The 14,389-nt window shown below is 37.3% G+C and overlaps 1 protein-coding gene across 2 annotated transcripts in view; it reads right to left on the bottom strand.

The window, feature by feature from the left end:
• The window catches only part of fam83b (family with sequence similarity 83 member B), a 33,144-nt gene extending 29,888 nt beyond the window's left edge, over positions 1–3,256 (bottom strand). Inside the window, exon 1 of one of the 2 annotated variants that reach the window (XM_051916877.1) lies at positions 2,994–3,256. The gene's annotated coding sequence lies outside the window, so the exon portion shown is untranslated. The remainder of the gene's footprint in view (positions 1–2,993) is intronic. The other variant, XM_051916876.1, reaches the window with a different exon arrangement.
• Between the last annotated feature and the right edge of the window lie 11,133 nt (positions 3,257–14,389).

Below are 14,389 nucleotides of genomic sequence, written 5' to 3'. Positions count from 1 at the left end.
GTCTAAATTAAAAGAAATGGGTTCATACAACTCAAAACAATGAAACAGTTCAGTTTACTTGAAATGTGTCAGTTCTGTAAACTCAAAAGAAAAATAAAGGTCTTAATACTCATAACGGTTAATTTAACTGAACTAATTTGTTTTAATTTAAGTTTGTCCTACTCAAACCAATTAAGTATTTTGAGCATTAGGGTTTAAAGTCTCCAGATGAACCATGTTCTGCTGATGATGAAACTGTGAGTGACTCACTGTCTCTGTAATGAGAAAGCTGCTCTGTAATTACTTTTCTTCTACTGAAAATCTGAGAAAATGTTAATGTTATTGCATCACTCTGCTTTGTTACTGAGTCAGGGCTTCTCAAACAACAAGAACATTCATTTCCTACTCAGTAAGTTCTGTTTGCTGGGTGCAGGACAGATCGTTCACCATCTTTAAATGTTGCCCACTAAGGAGGTCTATAAAGAAAATAAAGTTATCCCTCAATGGTTGCTCAGCTGGTGCAGAATCCTCCGCAAGACTTTGTTCATTGTCACATTGTCAGCTGTAATTGGCATCTGCTAATTACTCTACAGCTGCAGGGGAATCACATCATGACAAAGCTGATTTGCCAATGCCACCAAACCCTTCACTAGTGACTATCCTGATCTGTGAAGTCCAGTTCACACTTTTAATAGTCAGTTACTAAAAAACCTGATAAAACATCTACTATAATATAATGATATATTTTCATATTCGAGTCTTTCAAAAAATCATCTAGTGGCGCAGAAATTATGTACTTCACCTTCAAAGAAACAAATTAAGACTGTTAATGAAACTGTGGGCAAGTAAATAGACCTTTGATGTGGTGTTTGTCAACATTAAGGATTTGATAGCATATTGTGGAGTTAATCTAAAAACAAATTAGTGCATATGAATAGAGTTCTTCAGAAACAACCAGATCATTAATTTGGAAACTTTCTGTTTCCAAATTAATGTTTTCAAAATAAGTTTCACGTTATGTTGGTGTTTTGGTTTTATTTCCATGGGCTCTTAGTTTGTTTATCGTCATTTCTTGTATTTGTTTTCTTCCATTGCTATGGTTATTCATTGTTTCACTGATTCACACACACCTATTCCTAATAATTCTTTATTAGTTCACGTGCATAAAATGCCCTGTTTCAGTGACTCATTGCCTGGTGTTTTCTGTTTTATGCACGCTGTTACTCATTATTTGGTTTACTGTGTTGGATTATACTCTTTTGTTTTTATTTAGTAAAGTTCATGCTGCATTTTATATCCGCTTTATCTCTCCTTCATCATCATCTATACACTCTTAAAAATAACGATTCCAAATAGGGTTTTTTTACAGCAATGCCATAGAAGAACCATTTTGGCTTCCCCAAAGAACCATACACTAGAAAAACTTAATGCCATTAATAGTTTATTTCCCAGAATCTGTCAGTGTTCATCATATTTCAGATTCATCCCAACAGGCATAATTAATTCTTTTAACTTGACTTGACTTGATCAGCAGGTGCTGAGATCACCACAGGCCTAAAGCAATCACAAGGGGTTGGCATTCACCACTTTAAGTCATTCTGAGCCCCACCTGCTCTGATTAATATAATGACTGATTTTAGTCAACCAAAACTTAATGCTGGGTGTTAAATAACTCATTTTGTGTTTCTGTGAGAGGAACTTGGGTAACACTTTAGTATAGGGAACATGTATTCACTATTAACTACCACTTTTGCCTGAATAAACTCCTAATTTACTACTTATTAATAGTTAGTAAGGTAGTTGTTAAGTTTAGGTATTGGGTAGGATTAAGGGATATAGAATATGGTCATGCAGAATAAGGCATTAATATGTGCTTAATAAGTACTAATAAATAGCCAATATTCTAGTAATATGCATGCTAATAAGCGAAAAAGACCTTAAAATAAAGTGTTACTGAAACTTGTTACTACAATAATATTTTCACTGGTGTCGGATATATAATAATTATATATTGTATATTTACATATAACTTGAAAAAAGTAGTTTCACGGTAACACTTTAGTAACTACGACTTTTCTCTCAATAAACTCCTAATTACTGCTTATTAATAGTTAGTAAGGTAGTTGTTAAGTTTAGGTATTGGGTAGGATTTAGGGATGTAGAATATGGTCATGCAGAATAAGGCATTAATATCTGCTTTATAAGTACTAATAAATAGCCAATATTCTAGTAATATGCATGCTAATAAGCAACTAGTTAAAAGACCCTAAAATAAAGTATTACCAGTTTCACTAAAGACTTCATTTTGAGAGATTGCAGGCAAATTTTTATGAAAATGTCATGAAAATTATGTCACAATGCAGTTTGTGAGAATTGTGTGGGAGAGAGTCATAATATTGGGTGATACTATCGCACAAGGTTTGTGATTAATTTCTATCTTGAAATACTGATGTACAGTTCTCCAGTGATAGAATTTGTCTAGAAAGTGAACTGATATGTGTGCAATAGCATGTGAGAGTGACATTAAAATTCATTTGACATTTAGTATGACATATAATTTTCATTCATTTTAACAACAGATGCAATGAAGTCTTATGTCAGTTTTTCAAGTATATGATTGCATTTCAAATGCAATTCACATTCACATATACACACACACACAGCAATGGGGATACAGGCATATTTATATTCAAAAGATCTTGAAAATTCATTTCACTTGCAAAAGCATGATTTCACTAAACACTTCACTCAAAACAAGAATAATAAAAAGCTAATTCTGAGAGATTGCAGGCAACTTTTCTAAGATTTGTTCATCTAAAAGACCATAAGTCATCAGCACATTCCAAAGATAAAATCAGAACTAAAATCCATGTACAAAAAAGATTATGCATCTGTGAGAACCCTACTTAGTTAATCATATACCTTTTCAGAACATGCTCTGACATTGTGCTTAAGCACTGAAACGTATCTTTCAATATGCAAAAACAATACAAGCAGATGTATAGCAAACTAACCTGTCTGCAAACACTTCAGCACCTACTTCAGTAACATTGAGTATGACATTCGAGTCTATGCCATTTCTAAAAAGTTACTTACTTAAGAGAAAATCATCATGCGGTGTCTCTTATTATTCTTATCCTGTGTTGTACCAGTATAGATGAGGTATGTCTCAAGCCGAAGTGGATTGGTTAGTCTCAGGAAAAAGAAAAGAAAGAGAAAAAAAACCCTGAATGTGTTTTAACATGAGAAGTGCTGAGAACCTGGTGAAGGGTGGGGACTCAAGTTTTCACATGCAAATAATAATAGCGTCTCACTGGCCAGAGGCAGTAAACCTGTCTGACATACCGAGGACACACCTCTTCCCCTCTATCTTTCGTCCTGTGTGTCTATCCTTCCTGAGAGTTCATAGTTCACTGAGATAAAGTTGACAGTTTCTATTTCTGACAGATTCCATCTTCTTCTCACCGACAGAAGCGATGTTTTGCAAATGTGACACGTACAATGTTTCAATGACTTCTTTCTTGCTGTACTAAATCAAGTCCTTCACAGTGTGTAGGAAGGCAAAGCATTCTAATTTTGGCATCTTACTGAGAGGAAACCTTTTTATGAATGAATTAATTTATTTTTTAAAAAAGCATGTTTTGATCTATCAACGCAATCTTGACACTATCTATGTTCTGTGAATTGCCGACTTTTATAAAAGACCTCTAAAGATCAAGGAGACTGTCAAAAGGCTTCTGGGATATATGTGCTTGCCATAAATGATCGCATCTTGACATCAGTGGTGCGCACTGCTTATTCAACGGTCTTTCATGTAGAAAAACACAGGGAGTTTTCATGTGGGTGTTTTTGTCATTTTCCCCCCATGCAGGCTCTTTTGTAACTGAACATTTCATAATCCTTGTCATTGTGATGATTCATTTGTAGGATTGAGAATTGAAAACAGTTTGAGAACATTTCTAAAGAAAACAACTGAATTATTTTCATGATGTTTTGTTCCGTTCTCGATGTAAGACACTGATGGTGTTTCATGTAACTGCTGTTCAGTGTTTTAGCTCAAAGGTGCTACTGAATTGCGGCACCATGGCAAAAGCAATTGTTTTGTCTTGAGGGATCTGGTGCTGTAAGGATCAAATGTAAGAATTTCTGCTTGTGAAACAGAAATCAGTGTAATTACAAACTGGTCGTCATGTGACCAGGGTTGAGCGCAGTAAAAACCCTGAATTTGGCAGCAAACATCAGCTGTCTTTGATAGACATGCCAGACCGGTATCCAGATAACTGGGAAAAACCCTGTTATTACCCCCTCTTGCATAGGAAAAGCATTCTTTCATTCACAGACACAGGTAAGTCTTGTCTATGTCACAAACACACCAGAGGCCTTAAGTAGTACTAGGCATATCATTTGGCTGCATTGTTCCGGTATGGCTTGAGGATTTCAGAAGCAGGTGCAGTCTTTCAGGCCACATTAGGCACATTAGCACATTCACAACAGGTTTCTGTCCCTTAAGGTAACTACATCAGAGTCGAGTAATGCTATCCGAAAGGGAAAATCTTAATGCAAGCAGCCCACACTGTAATATACGTCACCTGAACTGTATCGCATTTCGTGTGGGCTTGTTCCAGCAGGCATCCCTTCAATAGTGTGGATGACGGAACACAATCTTACTCATCTGCCTAAATGTGATTTATTTCAATGTTTGTGGAGTGTTTATCTGCGTTCCCATGGCTCTAAAGGACAACTGAGATTTCCAATCATGGATAACTGGCAGGATAACGTAAAGAAAATGAGCTGAGCAAAAAATCCTGGCTCATCTAAATCTCACCTTATAATGCAAATTTATATATCTCAATCTTAACTCAATCTGCTTGCAATCACATCATTCTCTATAAGGCACAGATGATTGGTTCCTGCTGTATCAGTAGCCAATGAGCTCGCTGCTCAACCTTCAAATACTTGGTCAGCATTTGCTGTAGCTGTTGCAGCACGCTTTCAGAAACCCTCCACCTTCCCCAGCTCCACCTGAATAATTCATGTATGCTATGTTGTACAGCGTCAGCATGTCGTACTTGCTCACAGCAGTGTTTCGTGTATGTATTGACAGTAGCAAGTCCCGTACTTGCTCTGCAGCAGCAGCAGTGTAGCAGATCTATTCTGCCAAGACCAAACATATCAACACTGTCATATCCATTACCATGCCAAACACTCAGAGAGTTGTCATGACAGAAATATACATTACAGTAGAAAGTGAACTGATATGTGTGCATTGGTATATGAGAGTGACACTAAAATATATTAGACGTTTAGTATGACATTAAATTTCATTACAACAGATGCAATGAAGTGGTATGTGCTGTGTAGCATTTTGTGGTTAATTGTCACCATTTATTTTTATTATATTTAAAATGGAAAATGTCGTGCAATGTGATAAACAATTCTTAGAACACAGAAACATATTGACAGGACAAACACACACCCTGTTAATAACATATATACACAAAATTCTACACAGCATTTATTGACATACGATCTGTTGTGAAGATCTATACATATTGACTTACATGATGAGTATAAATTATATGTGTAGGTCTGTATGTACATTTCTGTAATTTGCTTCGGATAAAAACATCACCTGAATCAAATACATGGGAGTTTTTTTCAACTATGGCACATTTAATAAGCAGCCTGTAACCTCACGGAACAAAGCTTTTAATTGCCATTTTTCTGTGTTCTATGATTTTAGTCAGCATTCAAACCTAATAGAATGTTCACTCAGCTAGAAAATAAAACAACAACAACAAAACTCATTCTTTTAATTCTTGATTCTGATTGGTTGACGAACATTCTAAGGTGTGCGGTTATTTTCCAGTAAACACACAGCTAAAATAGTTCCAGGTCTGTCAACCTCATTACAGTTCCATATCACTTCGCCAAATTATTTCAGCTATTTCAAATGTTATTTGTGCCTATAACAGCAGTTGAACCAAAACCCACCCAAGTGAAAAAAATACTATAGTAATTTATAGTAAATACTATAGTGTTTTTGAACCATACAATAGTAAAGTACTTGAATTAATTTGTTGTGGTAATATAACAACTACAGTAATATAAAACAAATTACTTTACCCAATACTGTACTACGTTTTCTACAACTATAGGGTATATTATACTACAATATACACTACAGTTTACTGTAGTAAAAACTAAAGTATACTACAGTATTTATTACAGTTTATCAGTTCACTATAGTTAATACTACATTATGCTGTAGCATTCATTAACAAAGTGTTGTAAATACTATAATATATACAGTATACTACGATTTACTATAGTATAGTTCAAAAACACTATAGTATTTACTATAAATTACTATAGTATTTTTTCACCAGTATTTTTTACAATGTCCTTGTTTTTCCACACTAAATTACCTTTTATCTATTCTCCCATGCTCCCTCTCTCTCTGCATGCACACACATACTGTACAGACGTACACTCACAGCAACTTCTCAGTGCTGCCCTGTGATTTTTTTTTTTTTTTTTTTGTCACAGCCACTGCAGTTAACATACAGAAATCAAGCACCCTGCAGAACAGCATCCACAACTCCATGACCTGCCTTCATTGGTGACATCCAGGTAATGATCGTGTTTGCTCCAAACTTTGGCTGTCATGGTCAGTTCTGATGAGGAGAGATGAAGCATGGATCTGATAGCAAGCAGTTTATATTTATTAAATGAAAACAAACCAAAACACTTGGAACTCTGTGATCATAGGTGGTTTTCCAGTAAAACCACACCTTACATATACAAGAATGGACAACATACTAAAAAACAGGGCTATATATACTCAGGGCTGAATGTGAAATTTAAAGGAACACTCCACTTTTTTTTTAAAATAGGCTCATTTTCCAACTCCCCTAGAGTTAAACAGTTGAGTTTTACCGTTTTCGAATCCATTCAGCCGATCTCCGTTCAGCCATATCGGCCTAGAAAATCGCAACTTTTCATTTTCCGTCAGTCTTGGTACACCATGTAACTACAGAAGAGTCAAGTTTTAAATAGGAAAAATATTGAAACTCTTTGGTCATTTTTTAAGGAGATGCTAACAGTCTAATCAGATTCAATGAACTATGCTAAGCTATGCTAAAAGTGGTACTGCCAGACCCGGAGATCGGCTGAATGGATTCGAAAACGGTAAAACTCAACTGTTTAACTCTAGGGGAGTTGGAAAATGAGCCTATTTTCAAAAAAAGTGGAGTGTTCCTTTAAGAAGGTGGAACTAAAATCAAGCACCATGGCAACCAAATCAATCACAATGGAAAAATTACCTAAGGACTAAACACAGGAAATGCATACTAAAATCAAAACACAGCCAAGATGTAATAGTAAACTCCTGGCAGAAATGAAAGCCTTCACTATAGGGGAGCTGGTGGAGGAGAAGACCACAGTGGAACCAGTGGAGTGGAGGGATGAATATCCACAGCAGAGCTGGCTGGACCTTTGAGCATGGTGTAGAGCCAGTGGATCGGAAGACTGAGGCAGAGTCAGAGGAGGTGGAGACCAAAGTGAACCCGGAGGAAGGGAGGACCAGGGTGATGTCGCAGACTCAGAGGACCCAGGCGGAGCCTGAGAGTCGGAGGAACGAGGTGGAGCTGGGGGCTTAGTATACCAAGATGGAGCTGGTGGGAGTGAGGACAATGATGGAACCAGAGGCATGCAGGTCCCCGTGGAGCAAAAGGGGTGTAGGACCCAAGTGTAGCCAAAGACACGGAAGTCCATGGCGGAGCCAGGGAACTGGTTGGAACTAGTGAAGGAAACAGAGGCAAGGAACTGGCCAGAACCAGTGAAGGAGGTGGAGCTTGGGAACCGGACAGGACCCGCGGAGGATTCAGAGCAGGGAGACTGGACAGAACCAGCAGAGGAAGAAGGATCCAGAGTGTCGGGCTGGACCAGTTGAAAAGGAGAGACCTCAGAAGTTGAAGAATGAGTGGGAACATACACCAGGAAATTTGTTTTATCATGCTGGATTAAATTAACATCTCAGTACCATATTTCTCCTAGATGGTCTTCAAGGGATATTTTGTAATGCCAGCTTACTGGATTTCTCTCCCTGATCTCGGCCACAAAAATTGCTCCTTGGTTATGGCCTGGAAAGCACTGCCTCATCTGCTGGATCCACACTGGATTCACCATCTTTCTCCTCTACCATGGTCAACAGCTGCACCCGATCTCAGTCTCTGCTGGCTTCTTCCTGGTCCTCGTCCCCTAACTTGATCATCTGCTTTGCCTTTTGACCTATGTTCTTCAGTTCAGCCAACATCCCGATGTCTCTTGCTTGGCAGGCATGCCAGAGGTCACCAACTCCGCTGGCATCCCAGAGGTCTCCTGCTCTGCTGTCACTCCAGAGGTTTCCTGTTCCACTGGCTCCACCATGGTCTCTCACTCAGCCAGCCACACCATCTTGGTCTCTATCTCCTCTGGCTCCTCGATGAAAGTCTCCTCCTCCACAGGCACTCCAGGGGTCTTCATCTCTGCAGAAACTCCAGAGGTCTCCTGTTCTGCTGGCTCCTCTGTGGTTCTCTCCTCCGCCGGCTCTGCCATGGTCATCTCCTCCACTGTGGTCATGGTCCTGGCCCTCCTTCCCTCCCCCCGGGATCCATCATTACCTTCCTCCACCAAGGCAGTTTAACACTGTTTCTTGTTTATGGTGCCAGGTGTTGCCTAGTGGGGAGGTTAGTAATGTAATGTCAGGTCTGTTCCTGGACTTTTTTTTTTTTTTTTTTTTTTTTTTTTACATGTATTTTCTTCCTTGCTTCTGTATCACTACCCTTGTGGTTTTTCCTGTGTTTGAGTCTGTTGCCAAAGTCTTTGATTTCCCTGTTTCATGTTTAGTCCTTGTGTGTTTATAGCCCTTTGTTTCAGTTTGTTGTTGTCAGTCATTGTCTTAACATATCTTAAATTCGCTAATGTTTAGCTGTTGTGTTTTTGTTTGTTTTGGATTCATCCCTGTTGGTTCACCTTCTTTTTTAATAAAGTGTGATTAGATCCATGCCATAACTACTAGAATGACCCATTTATAAAGACAGCTTTATTCATGAATGAATCAGCTAATGAATAGTTTTAATGAATGATTCTATGACTCACTTATTAAGACTTGCAATCACCTATTGGCGGTTTCAGTCACATATAAAAGTATCTCTGTCTCACACACACACTTAAGTGCAATTGTTCGAGTCTGTTACTTGCACTAAAATGACATTTTGAAATTAGCTTGTGATGGCTTTGGATGAAATTTGGGGTAAGAAATTAGTTCCACACACAATCGTTTTTAGGGAAATAAGTGTATTTATGCAAACTGTTATCACAAATAACACAGATACTGGATTAAATATTTTATGTCATGGCAACTACACACTGGTATGGTGTTGTTAAACTCCAAGTTGTGTTTGCAGTACACCTCTGCAGTCATCCTTTTAAAGAATATCTACAACCCGCATCTGTTTTTCTATTACAAAAGAAAGGGTTATTGAGCTGTTTTGGGTGTCTTTGAGAGATAACCTTATAATCTGGCTTAACAGCTCGTTTTGAACAAAATAAAGTGGAAACAACTTCTAGAGTCATAGCTCTGAATAAAAATTGTGCTGAGGTCATATGAATCAGTCTTCAAGAGTCTTCATTTGCATTCACCGGTGTACTGCGGGTTGTCCAACCTCATTCAGAAGTCCCTTCATGACATTATGAACCAATTAAATTCTGCTCAGATTTGCCCATCCAGCCATTTCTACACCACAAAGAAGACAAGCAACACATATTCTAGGCAGACTTTTTTATGCTATCTCAGGATTACAATTGCAGAAAAAAAAAAAAAAAAAAAATTGAGTTCCAATTTCAACTAATGTGACCACAGGAAATACTGGGTCTCCTGATTGTATATTGCTATGGGCCCCTTATGTTGTATTTAAGTTCAGACAGAGACAGTTTCTGACATGCTGCATGGCGGGCGGGGGCCATGAGTTCAAATCCCAAATCCTCACCTACATTACAATATTGCACACTGTCATATTATTTATTTAATCAAATCAATGTATTTCTTTAATCGAGGTTCTTTTTTTCTGTTCCTTGTTGCTTATCTCATACGTTTGTAGAATGTATGTTCTTTGAATATTTATTGCTATCAACTTATTTTAGTTAAATTAAAATGGATGTGTTCATATAGCCATAGTAAATCCAATTCAGCAACGTTTCATTAGTTCATTTTGACGTCTTTTTACTGTTAAAGGGATAGTTAAATGATGACAGAACTAAACCTTTATGACTTGTTTGATAAATTCACCTTTCTTAGAAGATATATCTTGACCTTACTTTTCTTTTTCTTTTGGTGAACAGATTTCTATCTGTGAGTCGCTCACAGTGTGAACTTCTCTCATCTGTTCGGTTTCAAATTGTTCAGCAGAGTGAAGGATGAAATTATTTATTTGGAGAGGGACCATGAATTGAAATATTAAAAGTAACTGCACCACATAGAGCAAGATTTGTGAATTCTTTTTTTTTTTTTTTTTAATGGCCAAAAATACAATGAATTAATTATACTGTATCCTACATCATTCTTTTGAAACTGATGAGGGCCTCTAGAATAAATTTCCATAACAGAGCATAACGGACCTTTGCCGGTTCAACTGCTAAGCCTTTTATTTAAGATAACATTTAAACCTAAAATCTTAACAGAATTGAATCAATTCTTATTATATTCAAATATAAGTTTAGAATATTCAGTATTATAAACTGTAACTGTTACTAACTTTCAACAATGCTCTTTAACTGGCCATTTTCTTTTACATTTCTAAAGTATGCATCTGGCTCCACATGCACTGAGAGATTGGACCGACCTGGTGGTGTATCGGTGATGAACCATGGTGCAAATTCAGATTCCTCTTCAGTGTAAACCCATGGTGAAGTGGTTTGGATGGTGCAGTTTTATCACATTTTCCTCAGGAGAGGATTGTATTGTGTTGTATATCTTTATTGTTCACCAAGGTGGAAAATTGTCTTTGGCTCACCAGGCATAAAATTGCTATACAAGTAATGTTGAAAACAAAACAAAAACAGACAAATTCTCATTTTATAAAAATACAGTTGCCACTGTTTGTCAAACACTTGCGGAATTGAGAATACACTTGAGAAAGCACTTGCGGATGTGTGAATAGCGGTTTTCTGTTTTGGATTTGGTTCCTGGGACTCTTAGTTTGTATGTTCTTGTTTCCTGTTTTTCCTTTGTTCCATTGGCTCACATGTACTAGTTTGTCTCCATTGTTACAGATTCACTTTGGTTGCATCCAAAATCACATATTTCCCTATTATATAGTGGGCAAGAAACACTATGTGACAAGAGTAGTATATCTGAATTCACAGTATTTTTAAAGAACTAGGCAAAAAATACCTGGATGACCTACTACTTCCGGCAAGATTCTGAAGTGCACATATGATGGACACTTTACTATCCCATGAGGGCTTGGGAGAGGATTTGTGAATAGCAGTGACAGTGTGACAACATGGCAAATACAGTATGTCTGGATTACATTCATACTATATAGAACATACTTTTTAGCGGTCACAAAGTAATTACTTATTCAAGTACCTACTCCATCCCACAAGAAGCACTGATTAAGTTTGACAACCTGGAAAGGCTTCCCACCCAAACACTCTGTTGAGGTTTATTCATCCCCACTGGTCCCGCCTGGCTTGATGAACTTACAAATTTTGTACCAGTTCCCTGGCCCTTCCTCTGGTTCCGCCCAACCTCCTTGCTCCTTCCACCTCCACTGGTTTTGCCCAGCCTTTTTGCTCCTTCGTCTCTTCTGGTTCTGCCCAGCCTCCTGGCTCCTTCATCTCTGGTGGTTCTGCCCAGCCTTTTTGCTCCTTTGTCTCTGTTTTTTTTTTTTTTTTTTGAGATGGATAGCAATCCGACCACTAAAAACTCTAAGAAGAGGTGGTTTGAGACCATCAATTGTAAATACTTCTGGTTGTTCTAGCCACATACTTAAACTTTATTCTCCTCCCTTACAGCATCAGTATAAACATTGATGAGACACATGGATGGAGCAATTCAAACAGTCACTGTTTTGATTTATTGCATGAAAAATTCCCCTATAAATATGGGAGTTTCCAACCTATTTGCACATGTGGTTAATTGTGTAATTACTTATAATAAATCACCAGCATTTGTTACAGTTCACAATCACTTTAGCAGCCTTTAATTTGGATCATAATAAATTAGTATGGAAGAGTTTAATCTAAACTAATTTGGCTGTTTTCAAAGAGTGAAGCTTGTGTTGTTCCTTCTACACAAGTAGAAAGGTAAAGATCTGTCTGAGCTCAGATTTAAGTTCTAAATTTGGCTCATCCAGGTTCATCACACTCTGTATCTTCTTCTTTATCTGTTGACTGGCTTGCAGCAGCGTTTCAATTTAACACCTCTATTGACTGGCCCATGTATTCGAGAGACTGTTTCTTATTTTGTCTATCTTCAATATTCCACAAAGAAAGTGAATTTCTACTTAGAGGCAATAAATGAGATGGACTGAATACAAGCTCATTAAAGAAGGTGTAAGCACTTTAAAAAAACTGTCCTTTATCCGTTAGAAAAGGATCACTTACAATGAAACATTTTAAATATCAGTGACATTTTTGTTACGGCACTATGGAGACATTTATGTTGATAATCTGGTCTTTTCAGGCACTTGAGCTGCCGACCGGCTTCTGTGTCTAAAGGGCTTGTTATGATACAGACAGTTTGTGAGGGCTAATGAGAACTGAAAACACTGGAGATTCACGTCCGCTCAATAAACTCTTCCAGTAATTAGATCAGAATTACATGCAAGGGAGCTGCTTAAGTGCCATTCCATTTTTTCTTAAAGATTTTTTTTTTCATTAAAACATTAAGTATGTTTGTTGTTGCTATGATTTATCAGGATTTTTACAGGAAAAGCTTCCAGTCACAGTAGCAAAACTTTACTTTCACATGGAATGCCATCGTGATCTTTATGGTCAACTACAAGTTGTAGTTCACATAATTTTAGAAAGGTTTTTTTTTGTTTTGTTTTTGTTTTTGTATTTACCACCTGTAAAAATAGGTTATAATAATAATAATAATAATAATAAAAATAGGTTATAATAAAATAGTATTTTTTACTTGAAACAGATTCAAAGAATAATTTACAATAATTCAATAATGATACACAAACTTTTATTTCTGCAGTTCTGCATGTCTCAAGATTCAGTGTCTACTATCTAGGGCATACAGTATTTGCATATGCTGACTTACAGGCTAGAAATGTGAAGAGCTCACTGATATATGCAAATTTACAAAAAAATCAAGTTTACAAAACAACAACAACAACAACAAAACTACATTACTGCTGAGTGATGTCACATGTTTCAGCTTCAAACTGGTTTTGGGACTCTTATGGCCAACCTGTAATTAGCACAAACCAGCCAGAGTCCTTTAGCATTGGTTAAAACAGCAAAGAAATGTGATTATAGGTTTGGTTCACAGTTCAGACTTAAGGTGTAGATTTTGAAAATCATTTGCCGTGAGTATGGGAAGGCGTCGCTGCTCAGTGTGCACTGAAGTGGTGCCAGGAACTCTTGGTGTTTAATTTGGTCAGGCAGGTATGAGATTTGGCCCGCCGGGGTCCTGATTGCTTGGGTGGGCAATCACCAGCCTGAACAACTGCACACCTCACTTGTTTTAAGATGTGTAATGACTGAGAAGTTTATGAAACCAGTAAGGTTTGACCCTGTGGAGAGCATTTGAAAAGATCCAACAGCAAGTCAGATTCTTAATTCAAGTACCCTGTATTTGGAGTGTTACTTTAAAATATATTCCAGTACATATACTAATCACTTACTCAAAATTAAATCTGTGACCTATTCAAAATACCAAAATAAGAAAGGAAATTAATTTCTTTGGATTACCATAAGGCCACATATGGTTTTCTATTTCTCATTTGCATATCATGTCAATGATATCATGTCAAATTCAAGATAAATGTTAAAGGGGACCTATTATGCCCTTATTTGCAAGATGTAAAAATGAGTTTCTGATGTCCCCAGAGTGTGTATGTGAAGTTTTAGATCCTTTATTATAGCATGCTAAAATTGCCACTTTTTGGGTGTGCGCAAAAACGCACTGTTTTTGAGTGTGTCCCTTTAAATGCAGATGAGCTGTTGCTCCCAGCCCCCTTTCCAGAAGAGGGTGAAGTTTCAAGAACTCGTGCTCCAACATCCCGGCAACAACAAAACAGGACAATCTCACACACCAAAAATGTCAGAAAAGGCGTTTATGTGCAATTTTTAACTAGGAAACTCTTGTTTACGATAATTCCAACAGCACATGAGTGCATCTGGATATGAA

The sequence above is a fragment of the Ctenopharyngodon idella genome, chromosome 13 (genome assembly GCF_019924925.1).
Source record: "Ctenopharyngodon idella isolate HZGC_01 chromosome 13, HZGC01, whole genome shotgun sequence".
In the NCBI taxonomy this organism is placed as follows: domain Eukaryota; kingdom Metazoa; phylum Chordata; class Actinopteri; order Cypriniformes; family Xenocyprididae; genus Ctenopharyngodon; species Ctenopharyngodon idella.
The sequence above is the reverse complement of the archived record's forward strand: the minus strand, read 5'-3'. Positions and strand labels throughout refer to the sequence as shown.